General features: G+C 37.7%; 1 long non-coding RNA gene across 1 annotated transcript; it reads right to left on the bottom strand.

Moving 5' to 3' along the window:
* Window positions 1-204: 204 nt before the first annotated feature.
* LOC106893471 lies at window positions 205-21,599 on the bottom strand. The gene is made up of 4 exons (XR_001413079.1): window positions 21,353-21,599; window positions 19,839-19,901; window positions 5,867-5,944; window positions 205-1,895 (listed from the first exon to the last, which is right to left on the bottom strand). It is a non-coding gene; the product is annotated as an uncharacterized LOC106893471 (long non-coding RNA).
* Between the last annotated feature and the right edge of the window lie 91 nt (window positions 21,600-21,690).

Raw genomic sequence — 21,690 nt, 5'->3', positions numbered from 1 at the left:
ATTGTCCAGCAGCTATCATTTCCCTGACCCAGGTCTGGCATTTAGGTTATCTTAACAGCTATTGTTTAGCAGACAACAAAAGGAATCACCTTTTACTTCACCAGATATTCCCGAAAAAACCCTCAGAAGTCACGTAAAGAACAGGTGCAACCAACCAGAAAAGGAGCCCTCGCCTTATTGCAAGAAGGAAACAGACACCACAGCTACCCTTAGAGCTTGCAGATTTATTGAACAAATCCTACTAAAATAGCTAAAATACATTGGGTACTTGTAGTGCATTATTAAAGATCACATTGTTACAAAAGCCTGCGTTTTCAGCAGTACACAACTGCAACTATACATAAATGCCACAACTGCTGAATATTACTTCTTGCTATATATACAGCACAGTAGACATATCTAATCTATTTGAAAAGAAAACATACAAGGAAAGGGATACAGAAAGTAGAGAAAGGAAAGAAATCTAGGAAGTGCAGTGCATGCATTGGTATTTAACAGTCAGAAGCTAAAACAGTTCAGAACAAGGCCTGCCCTGTAAAAGGAAGAGCTAAAAGACAGTTATATAAAAAATTAAGGTGGGCTTTCAGACTGTGTCTAACACAACAACACTCCATGAGTAGATGATACTGTTTAGTTTTGTGGTTTGTGTTGTCTTGTATTGATAGTAGTCTGGGAGCAAGAACAAAAATGTAAAGTCCACATGTTGACAGTACCGTGGAAATGTACTCTTCCCCTTTAGGACTTCTCCTCCCAGAAATTTCCTGTGTTTTCCTTATTATATCCCCTATTTTATGGATTTGAAGAGGACATTAAAACTTGTCCAATCTTCAAAAAAGGCTTTTTTTTTTTTTAAAAAAGAAAAACTCAAAAGAGATTTTGAGAGGTTGGTGGAAAATTATTGCTCATCTTCCTCCGTTAGGTGGATAGGAGTCAGAAAGGAGATTTTACCTAAATTACAGTTTTGTGATTGCTCCCACTATAACTGCATGTTTGTGAGTGGACCCTGATAGGGAATCAGTTCCTCACTTGTACACTATAAGTAGTTACTCACCTACAGCACTGAATAAGAAAGCCACACTGAAGACACAAGTAAACAAGTCAGTCCAGTCTAAAGAACAACATTCAGAAAAACAAAGTACCAACACCTTCTCAGAACATGGAAATAAAAAATAACTCCATCAGAGCTACCTTGCCAAGGAGCATATTTAAAGTCCAAAATAGCACCATTCATCAGTGTCTCAAATCCCGTGGCAGCATCACGATCACTTACCACAAGGAAACCATGAGTTTCATACTACTTCTATACATCAAAAGAGTACATGGATAAAATATAGAGATATACAGACAATTGATGAAAATAAACTACTAGTCTTGTTACATCTAAATGAAAAAAAAGGGGGACTCTCAGCCTCTGCAAGAAGCAGTTCAGGATGGTGGAAATGGAGAGAGCGGTTTACCGGTTGAGTGTGAGCAGTGGAGTTTGAGTAGTGGAAGACATTGCTGTGGTAGAACCAGGCCTGAGGGCCCACCTGTAATGTTTGTAAACATGGATTCACAGTGTGAAATTCTGAGAGCTTTCGCTTGAGTCAGAATGTTAAAAACTATTTTTTATGGTACACGTTTGTCCCCTGTTATTCTCTAAAGCAAGGCTCAGAGTCCCATAGTTTCTTCTTACACTTGATGATTTACACAGAAACAATTTCCAATATATGACACCATGACCTCATCAAACCCATACACCATATGTAATACAAATGGAGAAATTATGATTAAAAAGAGTAGAGGTAATCGATTTTGGTGAAATGGTGTCCATAGCCATTTACTGGAACCAGGCATCCCCCTTCCGCCTCACATTTCTTCTTGCGGTTTACTTCCTTCGAGATGGGGAGAATTCCCTGCAGAGAGGAAAAAACAGTATTAGCTGTGCCTCGCCTGTGCAGCGGGGTCCTCCCTTTCCCTTTCCCAAGGTTTCCATAGCTCGCTAGCTTTAGTTCAGACGAAAACATCTACTAAACATGACCGAATCAACTATAAATATTAATGCCACAGGGAACAAAGGATTGTTTAAAAACCAGGCAAGCCTTGCAGCTTCTGAGGAAAACTTTTCAGCCAGGGATGAATAAGTGTGCCTCACCAGCCAAAATCATCAAGCCAACAACCGTCCCACACTGCTGAACTGGGGGAATTTGGATATTTGTGGTGGCTGGGGAGACCCCAACTACCCCAGCAAAGCTACTGGAGAAGAAGCTATGGAGTGACAACCCTTTCTGCAGCTCACCGCCAGCTGTACATCCTTGAACTATTCCTCAAAATTATTTTTCTCGCTCCTGCCAAACCAAGGCGTTTCTGTGCCCTTCATAGCAGCTGGGATGGCTCAGGTCTAGGACTGCACCTGCAGCTGCTGTGAGCGCAGTAGTCTGGCATATAAACATGGCTGAAAAACAGCAATTAGCTGTTTTGCACACATGAAGCCCAGAAGGCAAAAACAGTGACCCAGCGGCATGAACACAAAATTCATGGCCACAAATTGACCAATGGCACTGAGCTCCCTTGAGAACACAACTCAGTACCAACTTGAGTAATCAAAAAACTAAAGGTATTATCTACTGATAATTTATTTTTTTCCTTGCCTTTTTTAACCCCCAAGCTCTACTTTATGGCTGCACTTGGCCTTCAACATAAAAGTGCATCTTAGTCATGAAAGATCATCCTATTATTAAGAGAACCTTTTACAGCTTGGATCTCTCATTTTTTACACACCTTACAGCTTAAGCAGCTAGCATACACTAAAAAGTGAGTTTCCTACAGTATTGCATTGGAAAGAGCACCCTAAAGACACTGTAGTGTGTTACTTGTTTCTGGACAAGTAAGGAGATGATGTGCTGGATCAGCCAGCTGCCTCAGACAGGTTTATATTAACTACACTTAACCCTCCACTGGCTGAAGTCTATGCCTATCCAGCAAAGCATTTAAATACAGGTTTCAGCTTAATCCTCAGAAGGAAGCCCAAAGGCTAAGTATGTGCTTGAACTACTTGACTGATGCTACGTCGTTGTGGGATCTTAAACAAAAAGAATTTTTTTAGCTAGTAATATATTGCAAGTTATCTGAAAAAATCTGTGGGCTTTGTGTTTAAGAGATCAGAATTGAGAAGGTGTTTTATTGCTTTTATTGCTGGGAACATTTGTTGTATAAGCAGATTGGTTTTAGTTTAAGAGATTGAAGTTATCTTCTCCAAGTTCAATTTTCTAATGTGAGAGTTGTGAATTTCTGAATTAGGAATTAAACACATAGCAGTCTCACAACTACCAAGAAAGTGCAATTTTCAGCAATTTTCCTTTCCTGGCTCTTCAAAGCCATAATTTTCACCGGAATGTCCCCATTTGCTACATTCACTTGGGCTGGGAATGAAGCCACACCATGGCTCTCCCACTGTCGTTATCACAGTTTACAGGATAAATTCTGCTTTTGGGTAAATGAACCCCCCCCCACTGGGGTTCTGTGCCACACACAGCCAGGAGCAGTTTTCGGGATGAACACAGAGTAAACTCCCTCTCCTTTCAGGGCACCAGAAATGGAGAAACTGAGCAGACTTCAACCAGGACACATGCAGAAGGGCTCTACAAGCCAGGGGAAGAAATGGGAGTAGAAGCATACCTTGCCTCTCCTACAGCCAAACTGGGGATTTTGGAAGAGATGAAAAAATAATGTCTAAATTTTAGTGACTGCACAAACATGTTTCCTCAAAGGACTCTAGAAAATTCCATCCTCGTGATAGTATTTTTGATTTTTTTGTTGACTATATTTGCTACTTTTGTATCATTACAGGATATGAGAAGAAAACTAGAAACTTACACATGCAAACAGGCACACCACACAGACCAAAGGTCTGGGCAAATTTCCAAAAGCATTGTGTTGGGCAGTTCCTTTTCAGCTGTGAAAACAATCTCAGTTCTGAAATCCTGCCATACAATCATAAGATAAAAAGTCCCATATGACCCTTCTAGGTCTGGAAATAAATTGTCTTTAAGAAATGTATCCTTTTATATTTTTTGGTTGCATGAAAACAAACAAAAAAAAAGAGCACTTTTATCTGAAACAGGAGTTTTAAAAAAATCTACTAAATTTACTTTATACTTTCAGTGGTTCAAGCTGATTAGTATTGAGTACATAAAACTGTTGAGCTGAAGGACTAAGCACTTTCTGTAGTCTTCCTCAGCATTTTACTCTGAATAACTATGAGACAGATGAAAAAAATTAGATTCCAAAGACATCCAGTTTCTGCGAAGGCTGATGCCCTGTTGGAAGTTAGATTGTGTGCAGTTAATATTCAAGTTGCTTTTGAAGATCAATTGTGAAACAAAATTTGGACCTAGTTCTAAAAACTGGTCCTTGTAAGCATATGGCAAATATCTTCTGAAGAATTACAAAAAGGCTAGAAAAAAGGCATCCTATTTAAAAAGCAGGAATCCAATTACTTTAAAGGAAACAAGTATAATATTTTTGACTAGTTGAGAAACAATTACCCCTTTTGATAAACATTTTTTAAGCTACATACAGCATAAAAGCATGGCTATTCATAAATCCAAAATAATGCAGCATTGTTACTAACTATGCTGCACACAGTTCACAGCTTCATTCCTGTGTTTCAGGAGCAACTTTGCTTAATGATGAATGACAACTTAGTAAAAGCTGCTAAAACTTAAAATTTTGAATAAAAATCATCTCATTAACACACAGCTGATTCATAAAATTAACAAATTAATTTAATAAATGTATGGCCATATATAGCATGTTCATCATAAACTAGCATTGCTATCAGCCTACTCAGTTGAACTTTTGAAATACTTCAAATGTTAAGAATGGCAGTACTGCCATATATGTTAATTCAAAGATCGGCATGCTAGCACATGAGTCTGGAAATAACTGACTGCAAATAGCCCAGCTATAAATTTTAGAACTTCCTTTATGAAGAAAAAGTGGGGAAAATAGAGTGTTATCCAGATGGAAGAGCAGAGTTTTGTTAACAGGGAGCTGGAATCTAGATAACAATTAAAACTTAATCAACACAATTTTCCGTGTGCTCTCTCCTTTACTTACCTGCTTTTTTTTTTTTTTTTTTCCCAGATTTTGAGTCAGTAATGAAAGGGAATATGAAAATAAGGCATGTATACTCTGTGGTTCTGAGTAACTGTTATATTTTCCTACTCAAATTTCATATCTAGTTTCACATTTATCAAACCAGCAATGATAACAGAATAAAATCTTATTAGTCTTGTCTGACAAGCCACATCTTCTGCATTAATGTTGTGCTACTTCTTGTCAAACTCAGATGAAAACTGCCATGCTTTGTATGGTTGTTACTGAAGCCAGGTAAAGCACAAGCAGAAAACAACAGAAAAAGAAAAACACCATCACCTCCTCCCTCCTCCTGCATTATCATCAACTTTCTTATTTGCATTGCTAAGAGAGAATTGCTAAAATCAAGGATTCGAAACTCAGATGTCAAGCTTGTAAAATTGTAAGACAGGCTTAAGAAATAGGAGCTCTTGAAAATTAGTATGTTTTCTTTCTGGTATGTAGCCAGCAAGAGTCCATGTTTTCTGCAAGCCTGAAGCTAAAAACATCATTTTAAAATGAAAGCTGAAATTCTCAGTTAACTGCCTGGCTCAAGGAGCCAAGGCTTTAAGAAAAACAGAATACCATGAGACTCGTGATGAAATCATGAGAGCTGGCTACTCTCTTGAAGCAGTCATAAAATCCATTGGACTTTCAGTGGTTATGGGTTGTTTTTTGTTTTTTTTCAAAAAGCTTTCATGTTAGTAAACTATATATTAGATGAAAGAAATGACATAAATAACTTTACCTTTGGAAATCCCCCATCCCCATGGCTGGTTGGAAAGGTTTTCTGGCTTGCCCAAATCGTTAAACTTGGTTGATAAACCTGTAATGACATAAATATATACAATTTCTTACTAACAAAGACAGATTCATTAAATGCAATCAAATGGTGTTCATGTGACAGACCACATTGCTAAAAATGAGAGTCTAATGTCAGCTTGGTCCGAGATCTAGCTGCATGCTTTATGCTCCATACATATTTTTGAGTACCCATGACAAGATCTGTTCCTAGAGTATTTCAACTATATTGTTTATGGCAATCTGCTTTCAACAGGCTTTTTAAAAAGAGCATAGGATGGATTTCTTTAAATCTCTTCAAGAAATTCTGTATAAGAGGATGTCCATACTAGTATTACTGAGGATATTGTGAGACCACATGGCCATTCTTTTCTGCCAGAAGTCACTGGCAAAAGACTTTATTGAAGATTACTACCTTTGCTGATGACTTCCGGAGACAAGGGCAACACACCTTTTATAATCCTTTCACTATGAACTGTGAACTAGAACTTATTACTTTCTAAGATCATTGACACACATAATTCTGTGTTAGCACCCTGTATTTTAGATATTAAAGGAATTGCAACACATTACAAAAGACATAGGATAAATAGCTGGCAGTAGCATTTAATAGTTAAGGTACTGGCCTGTACTATAGCCTATGACTTCTATAGGAAAATTTTACTACAGGAAATGGGTGAGATCCAAAACTGGCCACTGGCTACACTGGGAAGCCAGAGTGAATTAATGACGGGCTAATACACCTCAGCTATGGTGAATCTGACTGGAAACCTGTGCTTCAACATCTCAGCTTCAGGATGAAGATCAGAGCATTTCTTCATCTTGCTCTCATTAAGCACTGAAGTGGTCAGGTACAAGTTGCACATGATGCTGAAGATCTTAAATGCATTTTCCTACTGGGTCTACCTCCTGGGCTTTTGGGGTTTTGTGATTGAACTCCTTCTGCACAATGCTGTCAAACTGTCACTGTTTTGTGCTGAATATTATAAATCGCACCATTCAAACTAGTTTTCACTTTGGGAACCAAAATGTCTGGTGGACTGGCTTTACTTACCTGCTTACTATTGTATTTATATTGAAACTTGAGGAATGTTTTAATTTCTGTGCAGTTGCATGTTGACTATTAGTTTCCACAACTGGACTGGATGTAGCTGGGAGAAACCATCAGAAGATTACTTGAATCATTTTTCCAAGAGAAAATCCTGAACTCTACTATAAACTAGGAAACCAAGGAGGGAAATTCAAAACACAGAGCCTAAGGCAGCACCTGCTCTGATACACTCTCCCACGATTTTTCACAGTGCTTTCTACTGATTAAAGCATCAGATTTGATTTTGTATTTTAGATTATCATATGATCTCAGACAATCCAGTTACGCTCCCTGGGTATGGCTGACATAGAATAACTAATACACAAGACAGGGCATGCTGTGAATTCAGCAGTTAATGTTCACATGGAATGTTTGAGACACTTGAATAAAAGATACCAAGTAGCCCATGAGCTTTCCTCTTGCTGTTTATAATCACTGATTGCCCATCCTGCGTCTATGCCTTGATTTTGTTGTGTAGTCATATTCTTTGCATGAAAACTCATGGTGGGAAAAATTGTTAGCAGTTCAGCTCTACCACAGAACATGCATGCTCAAACTGGCAAAGTGTACAAAAATGTGTATTTCCCAATAGGAGGAAGGAGTAAGCATCAGAATACAGTATCACTTATTATGATGAGTATGAGCTTCTGTATTTTCCATGGATTCTGAGATGTATGCACGCTAGCCTATAGGCCTTTCATCCCTATTAATAATTTAACAGGAATAAAACAAACACCTGCAGTTAGGTGACAAAGAAAGGATCCTCAAATTCATCAGAACGTAGAGGGAATGCACTCTGCACAACCAAACCCACCATCACCACCACCAAAAAGCCCTACACAACCCACCCCAGCTATCTTTCACAGTAACCTTCTGCGGAGAAAAAACATCTTAATATCTCTTCAAAAACAACTAACTTGGCCAATATTGGTAGAAAATAATCATGTGGACTTACTCCACATGCAGTAGCTATCTCCTAAACTGTATCAAAATCCTGAATGGGCAGACAAAGGACTTTTAGTGTCTGCCTTGTGAGCAACGCTGAAAGGCCAGGGAATCATGGTTTGGATCCTGGCTAAGTGGAGGAAGATTGCAGAATGGAAAAAAGATGCTGGTGTAGAAAATCCAGTCAAGACTTACTACAATCCAACATGAGGAAAAAAAGGAAAAACCAAGGCAAAAAACTGAGGTCCTGATGTGCTACATGCTTTATAAAATGAAGAAACTACTTAGTTGTTCAAATACACTATTCTGATAACTAAGGTATTAGAAAAACACAGCAAGAACTTTTAGTCAACGACAGCAGCTCAAAACAACTGATACTAGTGCTGCAAGATGAGCTTTAATGAGAGAAAAAGTGCAAAGCAATGCTCCGTTACAGAGTAGGATGTAAGGCTTACAACATTCCAGCTGTTAGCATGAAGCAAACACTTCTAAATAAATGCTTTCATTGATACACACCATATTTTCATTTCTTAGTACTTCCTGTGTGACTATTCCGTGAGTAGAGGCTTGGCTTAAATAACCAAAGTATCAGGATTCAGAACAGAATTAATGAACTTTAGGAGGGACTGAAAACTAAAGTTACTGTGAATCTACACAATGCATTAAAGTTGTACGCTGACTCAAATTGATAGCCTCAGTGTTTGATAATCATTAGCAAAAAAGTCAAGCTAATAAACTTTATATAAATTATCAGAGTGGATCACCTCTAAACATCTGACTAACCGTTACTACCCTTGGAAGCTTGCCTTCCTGGCAGAACATGTGATACATAAAACCATTCACTCCCACTTTGAGAAGTCAGGCAGAAAGAAACCCACTGATCTGGGAAGTACTGTCTGGGACAGTGTTTTACAACAACAGCAAGCAATTCTGCCTGAAACATCGAGGCCAACTTGAAATGGGGAATTCTGATCTATGAAGAATATGTTTTTAGTACTTTAGCCTTCTCTCTCTTGAAAATATACAAATAATAAAAATCAAGTTTAAAAATCAGAAAAAGCAAAGATGGAGGAAAATAAATGCCCAGTCTATTCACCGGCCCTTAGAGCATCCAGACTTCAGAAGTACTTGCTGATGCTGTTTTTTTTTCCAAAACCAAATGGTTTTCTAGGGTAGACTCTTCTTTCCTCCTTTGCCCAACAAACTGAGAAACCTTTTTGCTATTGCAAAGGCTCTGCTTAACAAGCATTTCAAAACTCTAATGCCTATTCTGCCATTTTAAGCCATGTCCTCTTTAAGAGCAATAGTAGGGGAGCACAAATTTTGCCCAGCTTTAAAACAGACATATAAAATAATTTTAACAGAGCTGGACTAAATCTACTGTAGCAATCACACCAAAATGCTAAAATTAATTTCTTACTACCCACTCCTCATTCCTACTCACTGAGAGCATCTTTCAAACATTGAGATACATCCATCACAGGGAAAAAAAAAACAGATTTAAGGCATGCTAAACTTAGTAAAATTCCTGTGAAGGTTTTTATCATTAAGAAAGAAGCAAGAAAACTCTGAGACTTTCTTTTCCTACTTTTTTTTTTTTTTTTTTAATGAGGACCATAACTGAATTCCTGTTTATCAAGTCTCATTCAAGACTTACAGGAGCTGAATTACCCTGCAGTGTGGATTTCTATACTACAAGCTTAATGAAAAAGACCAACTGCTATTAGTACATTGGAATCCACCTTTTGAGAAGTTTCAGATAACTTCTTTATCATAGAAACTGATTCTGTAGGGAGAAATAATGAAAGGGGAAAAAAAAAAAAAGGAAATCAGAAGTACTCTAGAAATTCCCAATTCCAAATAAAAGGTGACCATCTCTAGCAATTCTGCACTAGCCTACCTAGGAGAAGAAAAATCAAAAATGAAAGGATAAAAGGAAGAAAAGCTTTACTATATGGACTAGTAGTCTAACAACAGGCAGAGATGGCCATGTACTGAGGAACAGGGGAGCAAAATGACAGAGGTATGTGTGGAAGAGAAGAAAGGAGCAGCCAGGAAGGAATTCTGCTCCTCATTCATGTACCTATATTTCTCTATCCCCGTATTTCAGAGATTTTCACCACCATTGCTCTGTGCTGCAGGGATGCAATCAATGGTATTAAGGCTCCTAGAGGAAAAGTTGTAGATTATTTCCCTTGCAGCTGGTCTCAGCATCACTGAAAGCGTCTAGCAGGTTTTCTTTCCAAATTGAGTCCTGATGCACTTTCTCTTGGAAAAAAAAAAAAATTATAACATAGTTGCCTGCCAAGTTGAAACAGTTATAACCGGAGTTTTTAAAAGTTTCTTAGTTACCAGCTGGTTTGAGCTGTGGTGCCTTTTCCCAGCGCATTCTACCACGGCCTCTCAGTCCCCCAAATGCCTCCCACTGCAGTGAAAAGCTCTCTTTGTGACCAACAGCCTACCATCACAATCCAGATGCATAAACAGAAATCTTACTGCACCGTTGCTTGAACTCCAATTAAATCATTCTGTTGAAAAAAAAAACCCCACTAATTAATTTTAAACAAAACTGGAAGGAAAGCTTGTTCTAGGATCGATGCATTTACTTCAGTGCAAGTGGCAAACTAATGCTCCCATCTGCAGTAGTTTATTTTTAACACTGTGAGGGGAACATTATGAAAGCATAGAGTATTAATGTCCACCATGTTCCAAGCCTAGCAAGCAGGATTTAATACATGCACCAACTGTCAGCTGAACAGTTGCTGCTTCTCAAGAGTTTAGTTGGGTGGCAGTCTGCTATGAATCAATCAGCTTTGTCTTCTGAATCTTCTGGAGAGGACAACGGCAGGGATACATCAAGACTGCTCATCATTACTCCTGTTTTCAGAGAGTCGGTGAAGTTTTGATGAACCTTAGCTCTATTTAAGAAGTCGTACTCATGACCAAATGGGATGCTGCTGTTCTGACAGGCCGACTCTGAAACAGCCTCAGTGATGAAGCTTTCCCTATTGAAACATCAGGAACTGCAACTTACCCGAGCTAACATGCAAATTAACTACCTTAGCTTAATCATTTTAAAATACTGTGAACACGTGGTTTAGCAGGTGTGAGGGCTGTCAATTTTGTGAACTCGACTGCCTTTTTTTTTTTTTGTGTGTGGCTCTGCAATACAAGCTGAGCCTCTGGTTGAGGTATACGGTGACAGTTATCCCCAATAACCTGCCTGCACATTTTTGGCATACTGTCAGGGCAGCAGGTTTTTCTATCAGTCCTGCTTTCCACATCAGTTCCATGAACATTCAAAAATCAGTGGGGAGAAAAAAAATCATTTACAATCATTTCAGTTGGTTAATTTCACACAGCAGATAAAGACAGATAAACGGTTTGAGAGAACTGATTAAAAATTAATTACATAATCATTCTCCTCTGGGTTGGGATTGCTCCAAGTGGCCCAACTTTGTGGTGAGACTCTACCTGCCACTCCAGTAAGAACTGATCCGTGGCAGCAGAACAGTAAATCAGCTGAAGATAGCAGGACAACTGCACACCTGAACTTGCCTTTGACATCTATGCATCAGCATCCTTTGCTGCCTCTGCCTTTTCTTGTGGAAGATATTACTGCTGCTTTTTATTCCTCCCTATCTGATGACTCAAACCCACAACCACATAAAGATGAAAAAGCCTAAATGAGACAAGTATGCTTTTCCTTGCATCCCCCTCTCCACACTGCACATGAATTAGCAAGTTTATTCATTAGGAGGTTTTTTTGCAGTCCTTGTTCATCACTTCTTCAATTTCTGTCAATTTCACAGAATAGAATGTCATCTGCTCCTTGCCTACACAACATAAGGAAGTGACCTTGGAAGTGTTTTTTCTAGATTTTAAATACAAAATTTCTCATATAAACCCATCTTCATCCATTGATTCTTTCATTATTCCTAAAGTTTCTGTTCTCCAAGTTGCACTGAAGTGTCTGCTCCTATAGTCTCCTACCTTGCCTTATCTGTACCACCTTCTTCAAACAATTTTTTCCTGTACTCACCCATACTATATAGGTTGCATCTTCTATATGTGTACTTGCAGAATCCCACGACATATGTAAAAAAATTATCTGACTGCAAAATTTGCTAAAACATGCATTTAAGACTAATGTACTCTCCTGCTGCAGAAACCCTTGCTGGAGGAAAGGAAGATGGTAGATCCTAAGTTCTTGGAGCTGGCAGGTTTTTCCAAGAATCTCTTATGTGAATACTGGCCTCCAAAGCAGAGTGGTTATGGTGCTGAGGAGGGTGAAAACACAAGATAATCTAACTCGAGTATATAGTCAGCACACTCCTGCCAAATTCTGTAGCTGGCAAGAAACCTCAACAGAAACTTTATCTGTCTTCTGGCACACATGATTGAATGAGGTTAGTTAGAGAAAACACTTCCCCTGGAGAGGAATCCTGCCCACACCACCTGAGTGTAATGCAGTTTTTTTAAGGCAGAGAGATTAATTTGCACTTCCCTGCACTAGTCAGGAGAATCTAGCTTGTGTGCTACAAGTGCTCTCATGCTCCCTTTTTACTTCATTAATATGCAAAAACCATCACGAAGCTTTATTAATATTTACCACGCATATGAAGAGTAAAAGAAATCAAGCGGTACATTGTGAACACTGTCATAAGTGTTCATCCAACTTCTGACTGAATTAATGAATTTAACAAAAGATACCCATTACCAGGGTATCACACTCCTCAAAAGGAAAAGAAATGCGGTTATTTCAGAACAGTAAGAAACAAATGTATATTAAAGTTTCATTAACCAATGAAATGGCTGCAAACTGCTTTATTTCACTAGTAAATTTCTGTGCATGTACTCTGAAACTGTAAAACATTTCAGAAATCGAAATAACCAAGCACGTCTCCAGAAAACCAAACTGAAAACCCAGTGCAATCCAGCACCTTTTGAACTTCATTCCGTTTGCCTCTGCATTAGTGGTAGCTTTTGTGATGTCACTTAACATGTGCACAGGGAAAAACAACAGTAACAAGCCTGAGAATTAAAACGGTACTTGAGTTTTCAATTACATATAAGTTTGTAACTTGCTCTTTAAGTGCAATAAGGTAATGAAAATTTTAATGAGTAACCCATTTGTATCCACACCTAATGGTAATGGTAGAGCAAGAAGGAGAAGCAAGTTTCTTGTAATAAAATCAGATGAACACACAGCACGGAAGCAAAATTCAGGACCAAAGGCTGCACAGTGAAGTTCTTCAGTAGTTTCATACCCAACACTGACAAATTATTGGAGCAGCAGAGGAGAAAGAAAAGCAGCATGGTCACAGGCTGACCAAAAAGTTCATTTAGCCCAGTCTCCTTGCTCCAAGGAGTTTTGATCTTAAGGGAAAGACCAGCAAGCAGAGTGGCTAGTAGGGGAATCCTGAAGAAAGAATAAGAACAAAGCCCAGAATAATGCCTCTCCTGTGTGCTCTCTGAGTTTCCACCTTCCAATTCTGGGGTATACAAAAGGTATACACCAAGCTGAAACCCAAGGCATGTTTCATTTTTTGTTTTCCTATAAATTTCCTCAAGTAATGGCCTGACTACCATAACTTACAGAAGACTTCATGCACTGCCTTGGATGAAAACAGTTTTGTTTGTTTGTTAAATTTTGTTTAAATTTCTCACACATACCAGAAAGATGACCAGAAATCCAACAAGCGATGTTGCTCTCCAAGTGGTGGCAAGCTCACTGCCTCTGCCGACTGCGTTCCTGCAGAGCCCAGCCACCAAAGCCATGAGACACCAACCTCTTGCCCAACCAGCGTGTTTCAAGCAAGTGTTGAAAGCCCCAGAGCCACATAGTACAGCCAGTACTTACCTCATCAGGAGAGATGTAATGACCACAGCTGATGGCGTTGTAAGAGGTGCTAGAAAGCATTACAGTACATTTACCTGCAGTCACCATATTACCAGCATCTAGGATAATTTAATGTAGCTTAATTGCTACTCCAAAGACAAAACCACAAACTGCATCATACATGTTCTGTAGGCTGAAAGTAATGAAATATCCGTGAGTTCTGGGACTCATCTAATGAGGATACACACAGGAAAAGAACTTTTCCTGCCAAGTATTGTTTCTGGGTTTTGCTCATATTGCTTTATATAATCACTTAGCTGAGAAATTAAGGGTAAGGCCGTTTACCAATAGTTCTACAGGATTTTCTTCTGCCAGCAGGAATAGAGTTATTTAAACTCATACTCTCATGTTGAAGATCTATCACAGATAAAGTCATGTCAAAAAGAAGGAAGAAGGAAGATTTGTTCCTCTCTAACTTAATCTTTTTAAGTAGCATCGTGATGCCAGCGTGTGTCTTCTAAACATGAGTGCTGTAAGAATTCAAGAATTCTTCCTGATAACATACATACTAAACAAAGGCTTATAGCACCTTCAGTAAGAACACACAAATTCCTTGTAACTTTTTTCAACTTTTCTACACAGGTATGCTACCCTAGTAGGAAGACAACAACATCAGTGTTAACAAAATTAATCCAGAAACATTTCTTCCTGCAGGATGAGAAAGCACTACCTGTTCTGAGGGTGGTGTTTTGTTACTTGTTTTTGCCTTTTCTTTTTTTTAATGCAGTGTTTACAGAAGGAAACATCAGGAATCCTCCCAGGAAGTTCTACACAAGGATTCCTTCAGTAGTGCCACTGTGAATTTGCCAGACCAGCAGTGTAAATTGAATGTCATGTAACAAACAATGATTCATAGTATCATTCTACATTAAACATTTGAAAAGAACATTTTTGCACCTTTCCAGATTGCACCCTCAACCAATATGGTTTAATGAGGTGAATAAATATTTGAAATAAAAACAAAATGCAAATATTTAAAAATATTTTTATTAAAGTATACTGTCCTACCCAAAGGTACTAACTGAATTAGGTTTTATGAAGTTGTTCTAGGGCTACTAGATGTATTCTCTCTCTCCTCTCTTTAGCCATACACACAAGGATCAGAGCTCAGGTGTGAGGCAGCAGTATTCCAATGCAAAAAAAGAGAAAAGATTGTTGGTGAATGCTTTAGACCCCAAGATCTAAAAATCAATGTCATGACACTAGTATTACAAGGTGTATATCAACTCTTATTTCTGTTTTTTCAGTAGTTCAGCCTTTGTGAAAAAAGTTCAATAAAGATTTGTTCTAGGCAAAGTATTACATAAACCTCTGACTCCACATGTCAACACAATTCTGTTCAGATTAAGTGTGCTGGTGCATAGTTACAAAACTTTAGCACCCAGAGCATGCATGTTTGTCACTGGGTAGACACACATACATACAAAGCTTTTGTCTTTTAATGTGCATATGAACTGTACCACAGAAATATCCACAGTATCTATAGCTTTTGACAAAAAAATCACTTTTTTTTAACCCCCACTTCAAATTTTTCTAGCCATAATCAAGTAAAGGTGATTTTTTTTCTGCACAGTTGAACAGCTGACTTGGCAGAAGTACTGCAAAAAGTGAGTTTGTATTTCTGATAATTATTTTGTAAGCTGGAAAGTCTTTAATTCTCCCTAAGTTTTCAGGAATCAAGCAAGGTCTTCTTCATGAGCAATGCATAAGTGTAATAAAAAAGCAAAATATGTACATTCAGATGGCCAAAACTGCTTAGCTTTTATCTCCCTTAATTACTTCTCTTGACCAAATTCTGCCCTTGGCTACACATGAAAAGGATCTGATACTGTCCTACAGCTCTTATGCAGCTCTGAACTACCATAAAGGAGATTGCAGTTCCAGTTCCAGAATTGGTAATAATCAACAAAGAATTATGAGTTTTCGCATGCCAGACCAGGAGCATGAGAATGCTCCTGTATCTAGTCAGAGGCTGGACATAATGTCTTATCCTAATATCTTCTTCTTCACTCTCCAGAGCATATAAAAGGTTCAAAATTATGCCTGCCTCTGCCACACCAATCCCAGGCTCTGCTCTTCAGATAATCCTAGTTACAAACAGTTGTTCCAACTAAGGTGAAGTCATTTTATAGACACAGAAAACTACAGAATGTGTACAGATATCTGCATATAACTCCCTGGAAAAAGGTTTGTAATGGCTAAACTGGGATGAAATCTTAAATACAAGCTTTGCCTCATAAATACCTTCACCTAACTTAAGTGATGTTATACATTTCCCTATGAACTGCAAAAAAAAAAAAAAAGGGGTGCTGATTTTTTTTTCTCTTCAACCAAAAGCAGGTTGTCATTTCTTTCTCTTTTCAATTATAAAAGCTTCTCCCCCAGCTGTTTTCTCTCTGAAAGGCTATCATCCCGTTTTTCTCTCTTTTCCCCCAAGTAACTATAAAATGCACAGAAAGCAAATGACAGAATAACCTCAAAACTGATCCAGTTCAGGCAAGGACATGCTACAGCAAGTCTTCAGCCCAAATGACCTCCTTTCAGGGCCTTTTCGCTTTGGGATGACACAGCTATACTCTACATCACCTAGCCTAGAGAATCCACAACACCAGTGCTTCAGAAGAAAGCCATCTAATCATAGTAAGTCAGAAGTAAATTAATGAGCTGCTCTAGAATATCTTTTGTTTATTTTCAGGTAGGTCAAATTAAATTATTAAGGATGTACCGGTTTACTAATACACACTGTTATTAGTGCTATGAGTTTAAATTCCTTGACACCTGCACTGCAAACTCTCAGAGCTGAACAAGCCCAGAAATGAACTGCAATGTGAGCAGGAAAAAAGGACACACCTGAGTGCTTCTGAAGCAAACTAATAGACCACTCTGTCAAGTGTCTGAGCTGCCTGATTGATTTCTTTCTTTAAAAACAGACATTTACCATTAAAAAAAAAAAAAAGGTATTTTCTGGTTTTGCTGAAAGTCTTCTTTCAGGTCACAGAAAACTAGAATTAAGACTTCCTCACTCTCACTCTTCTGACAAGATCCTTTGTTTCAATGACTGTATCCCATAGGCCAAATAAATTTAAAAAACAATTCTTTTTTCTTATTCTTTTTAGTTAGAATCTTTTTTTCCTTTAATTAGCACTAAAATAAAAATTTGTATTTTATGACATCCAGTACTTTCCATGAAGGTGGTACACAGAAATTCTAGCATTTTAAATGAAAAGAGCAATTAAAATCAGCATTTTATACATTGCACATAAATATAAAAGGTTCTTTCTTCCTTTAGGTGGTAACTTAAGGGAATATATTGTACACAAGTAAGGACAGATCCTCAAATGGCAGGTGCTCTTGTGTAAGATGGCTGAAAATGCCCATGAGTTAAATCTATAAGAAGAATAGAAAGTACACTCTTATGCCTTTCTATTTCTCTCAAATTATTGATGATATTATTATTCAGGTCCAAGAAAGGCTAATTAACCAGGTTTGAGGAAATCATAGTTCCAAGTCCCAGGAAAGAACCATCAGCATTGAAAACTAACCTGCAAAGTTATTTGCTCTTACTAGGTAGCAGTTTAAGAAACATTTTATGGAATAAGAACATGAAGAAAGTAAGAACATAAGACAGTGGAAGTTAAACCAAGAATTGATTGGTTCTCACTCAACAAGTTTATTGTAGTCACTCTAAATTTTAATGTAAACTTAACTAAATAATTAATGAAAATTCAGTTTAGCAAAGAAACAGGTGGGCCATTTTCCCCCATTTTTACCAGGCTGAACTAAGCATTGAAAAAGTAATAGCTAAATTTTCACTGACCAGTGAGAGCAGAGTAGAACCTTTGCATATGCTGTCATACTAAAAACAAAGTAAGCATTTTTACTGTCATGTATTTCAGTATAAAAAGCATTGATATGTAAAGAAGAATTTTCTCTGCAAATTAGAATGGCTAAGGAGACACTTGCAATAAATACAAGGAATATTCCAGAGACCAGTGTGTCCATTACTGCAAGGAAAGTATGTTAGTAGTCTGACTCAAAATTACATTTGCTCTTACTGTGCCAAAACTGAAAAAAAAGGGAAAAAGAGGGTGGTGGTAGGGGAAGAGATTCTGCCAAGAACCACATCCTAAGCAACCTTGCAAGTTGGGGCAAAAATCTATGCTTTCTTACACTGAAATTCTGATCAACAGTCACAAAAAAAAGTGGGATTGGACTTCTTCATTACAAATAAAAAACTTTTCAAAAACAGCCAAATGCATTTTTTATTTATGTTACACTGGAAAACAAACAATAGGACTAGACAGGTGGGTAACTACATATTATTTTCTGCATTTGGATAGTTCTAAGTTGTATTTTATGTTCTGGCCCAGGGATAGGCTTTACAAAACTGATTTCATTGACTACTACTGAAACCTTTCTAGATTTATAGAACCATCTGCTGGTAAAAATCAGTGGCTATTTTATGCCTAACTAATCTTAAAATAATCTTTTGTTCCATAGATAGGCATATATTGCACATAACAGCCTGCATATCATCTAAAAATGTGGGCTGATTGTCACCTTAGTGTTGGTAGGAAAACAGTTGCCTTATCCAATATCCCACAGTTGTGTGAACAAAATGTATTTTAACATGATTTCTATTCACAGTTTAAGTGAATCATTTCCCTTTTAATTCCCCACCCCCAACTATTCATTTATACACAGATAAGCAAAGCACTTTGATGAAAGTAGGTTCCAGAATAGACTAAAACTCCAGAATTTGCAAGTTTATTTTTGCAGATAGGAATGATATAAAACAAGGAGGCAAAAAGAAGAAAAAAAAAGCCTTTATAACAGATTACATATTTGCTTATTTTAAACATCCTTTGATCATCCCTCCTCCCCCAAATCAAAACAACCCCAAAGAACCGGACAAGGATAATATAATCAATGCAATTAATTTAACCCAATCTTAATAAGAATATGTCCCTGAGAACCTCACACTAGAAAATATTCCTTGCTAATGTACACCCTATGCAATGCTGCTTCAGACAAGGTATTGCCCCATATAAATAAACAGATTTTACTGTGGTAATATCATAATAGTACCCCAAATACATCACATTTATGTCAGTACATGCATTCAGACATGCTTTCGTGATAGCTGCATCTTCAATCAAGAATGCTATATGACTGCACAGCATCTAAAGTAATTCTGCCTATCTTACATACTTTTTCTGTAAAAAAAAAAAAAAAATTATTTGTCCTGCTGATTCTGAGACAGTCCTTCTCATAGAATACCATATTTGGATAATATTTGGATGCATAATGTTTCATCCTTAAAATTAGGAATTTGTCAGCAGTAGTATCTCAGAGTATAACAAATCGGCTTTAATTAGTAAAAATATAAACACAATTAACACTGAAGGAAATGGGTCATTGTTGAATATTGTTCAATAAATATATTTCAAATAAGTGCCTGTAAGTTCTGTTAGGCTGAGGCCTACCAATGTTTTCTGGAACAGATTTGTATCACAAAGAAATGCTAACCCTCTGAAAAAAATACCAAATAGTAAGAAAATTTACTTTGCATCTTATGTACTTCCCTGACAGACTAACATTAAATCTCCTTCACTTACTAAATGCAATGACCTATTTCTTCTTTTTGGGCTAAAATTATTGGATATTGTTTTGTCTGCATGTATTCCTACATGTGTTATGATGTGTATTTTTCATAATAATCTGAACACTTCTTGTTTCAATTAAATAAGCCTTACTGCACAAAGAGAGATTTCAGATTTTTATTCAAAATTTGCAAGAAAAAAAAAGATCCAACATATGGAGGTTTTCAGAGTACATCAGTCATTGTATGGCAAATCCCCACAGCCTCAAAAAGTATGTCTTATAAAGGTCATTTTCATAAATGAGTATTGGGGATGGGGAAAGGAGGTTTGTATTTATACATAAAATTATTGATTCTTTGCTAAAGCAACTAATTCTTACCATTTTTAGATTCTGTTAAGTCTTGGGATTGCAGTTTCTCTCAAGTAGCACAAGGAGAACAATCTGAAAACAATTTAAAAAAATAAAAAATGAAAAACAACTGTTGCAATATTTAATAGGTATTTTTTGCCAGCATAACAGTGGGTGAGCCACATATAAGCTTCAGTGGCTAAGATTAAAGTCATGCAAATTTTTCTAACCACATGTATGCTTATATATCATGCGTCTCTGCAATTCAGTGGTCTGTAGGCTTAAATATAGGACAAAGGAATCCCTGGTACCTGGATTTGCAGCACCCTATGCTATTCTTAGCACTTGGTACATCTCTGAAGAGCACTGTACCTAATGATTAACACACCAAAAAAATCAGTCAAGAGGACACAAAACCATTACCCTATGCTTACTGTAAAGGTGGCCCATTGTTCCCAGGCATACTACAAAGTGTGTTTTTTTGCAATCAAGAAACAAGTATAACAGTGTCAGGCTTTCACAATGTAATGGCCCAGAGAATAGGTATTTTTGGAAATGGCACTGTATTACATAACCTCCAGTTTTCTCTCTCTCTCTCTGTTCCACACACCCCCCTATTTTAAATAGGGAGAGGAAAAAAAAGATAGTAGGTCCTACCTCATTTAAATGGTACCTTAAATTACCACTCTCTTAATTGACTGAATTTGTAGCATACCTCCTTCATCAGTTTTCATACAGTGACAAAAATTAAAGTTCTCTTCTATTGATTATATATTTCTTACCTTTGGTGTGTATCTATGAAATGGAATTAGGTATGAGTCATATGTTTACACAGAAACACACACATACATGCTGGATTTAAAACTGCAAACTCATATACCTACACAGAAACGTTTGAAAGAAAGCACATCACTAAATGTTCACCAAAATACAGTTGGTTTTGTGGGGTTTTTCTCTGAAAAGAGCCACCCAAAATTTAACTGCTGCACATGCAAAAATGCAGAAGGCTGTTGCAAGAATGACTGCTTTCTAAAAATAAACCCCAGCAGCCTGAGAGGAATCCAGTGTCAGGGCGGAGAAGAGGGAGATTCGTTTTACAAGGGAGAAGAAAAGAGATGAAAAACCAATCCTAGAGCCTTGCATGCATGCTAAAAAAGCTAAGTGCATTAGGTTCAGAAATGCATTTTGGTGTTTGTGGAGTGCAAAAGCGAGAAAAATGAAACAGTTTTAGAAAACCACTTCTCATCTCCCCTTGCATGTGTGCAGAAAAATCCCCAACCTAGAAATTCAGCCTTAAAGCATAAAGACAAAGAGTTAAATACATATACTGCACGTTTTCTCATCTTCTTTACGAAAGCCTGTTTGGAAATGTGCACCGAGAGGGGGAAAGGCAAGCTGCAGCAAAGTCCAGCTAAGGACAAAAGGAAATGAAAAGAAACAAAGAGAGAGAGAGAGAGAGAGAGAGAAAGGGATAGAGAGAAAGAGAGAGAGAGGATTAATTAAAAAAAAATAAAATTCTGTGGATTGGAATTGCATATACTTACAGACAAAAGCCCCCGCTCCCTGCTCACTTTCTGTCCTTTCTACATGATCTGAAACACAAATGTGGATTAAAAAAGGGCAGCATGCTACAGAGGGAATTTATAGTTGGGGGAGTGGAGAGAGAGTAGGGGGTGTGGGGAAGAATGACTGCCCCTCTTCCAAAGTGCAGCCTTGGAGAAAAAAGAAAAAGGGGTGGGGGTGGCTGGGGGAAAGTCTCTCTCTCTCTCTCTCTTCCAGGCTGGATTTTGGTTGCCAGCGCTGGTTATATTGAACAATGAGCTAATTCTGATGGCAGCTGGCTGGCTGCCAGCTCTCCCCCACCCCCTCCACCCCCACAGCC

The sequence above is a fragment of the Calidris pugnax genome, unplaced genomic scaffold (assembly GCF_001431845.1).
Source record: "Calidris pugnax isolate Ruff unplaced genomic scaffold, ASM143184v1 scaffold148, whole genome shotgun sequence".
NCBI classification, from domain to species: domain Eukaryota; kingdom Metazoa; phylum Chordata; class Aves; order Charadriiformes; family Scolopacidae; genus Calidris; species Calidris pugnax.
This window is presented reverse-complemented; position numbering and strand designations above follow the sequence as displayed.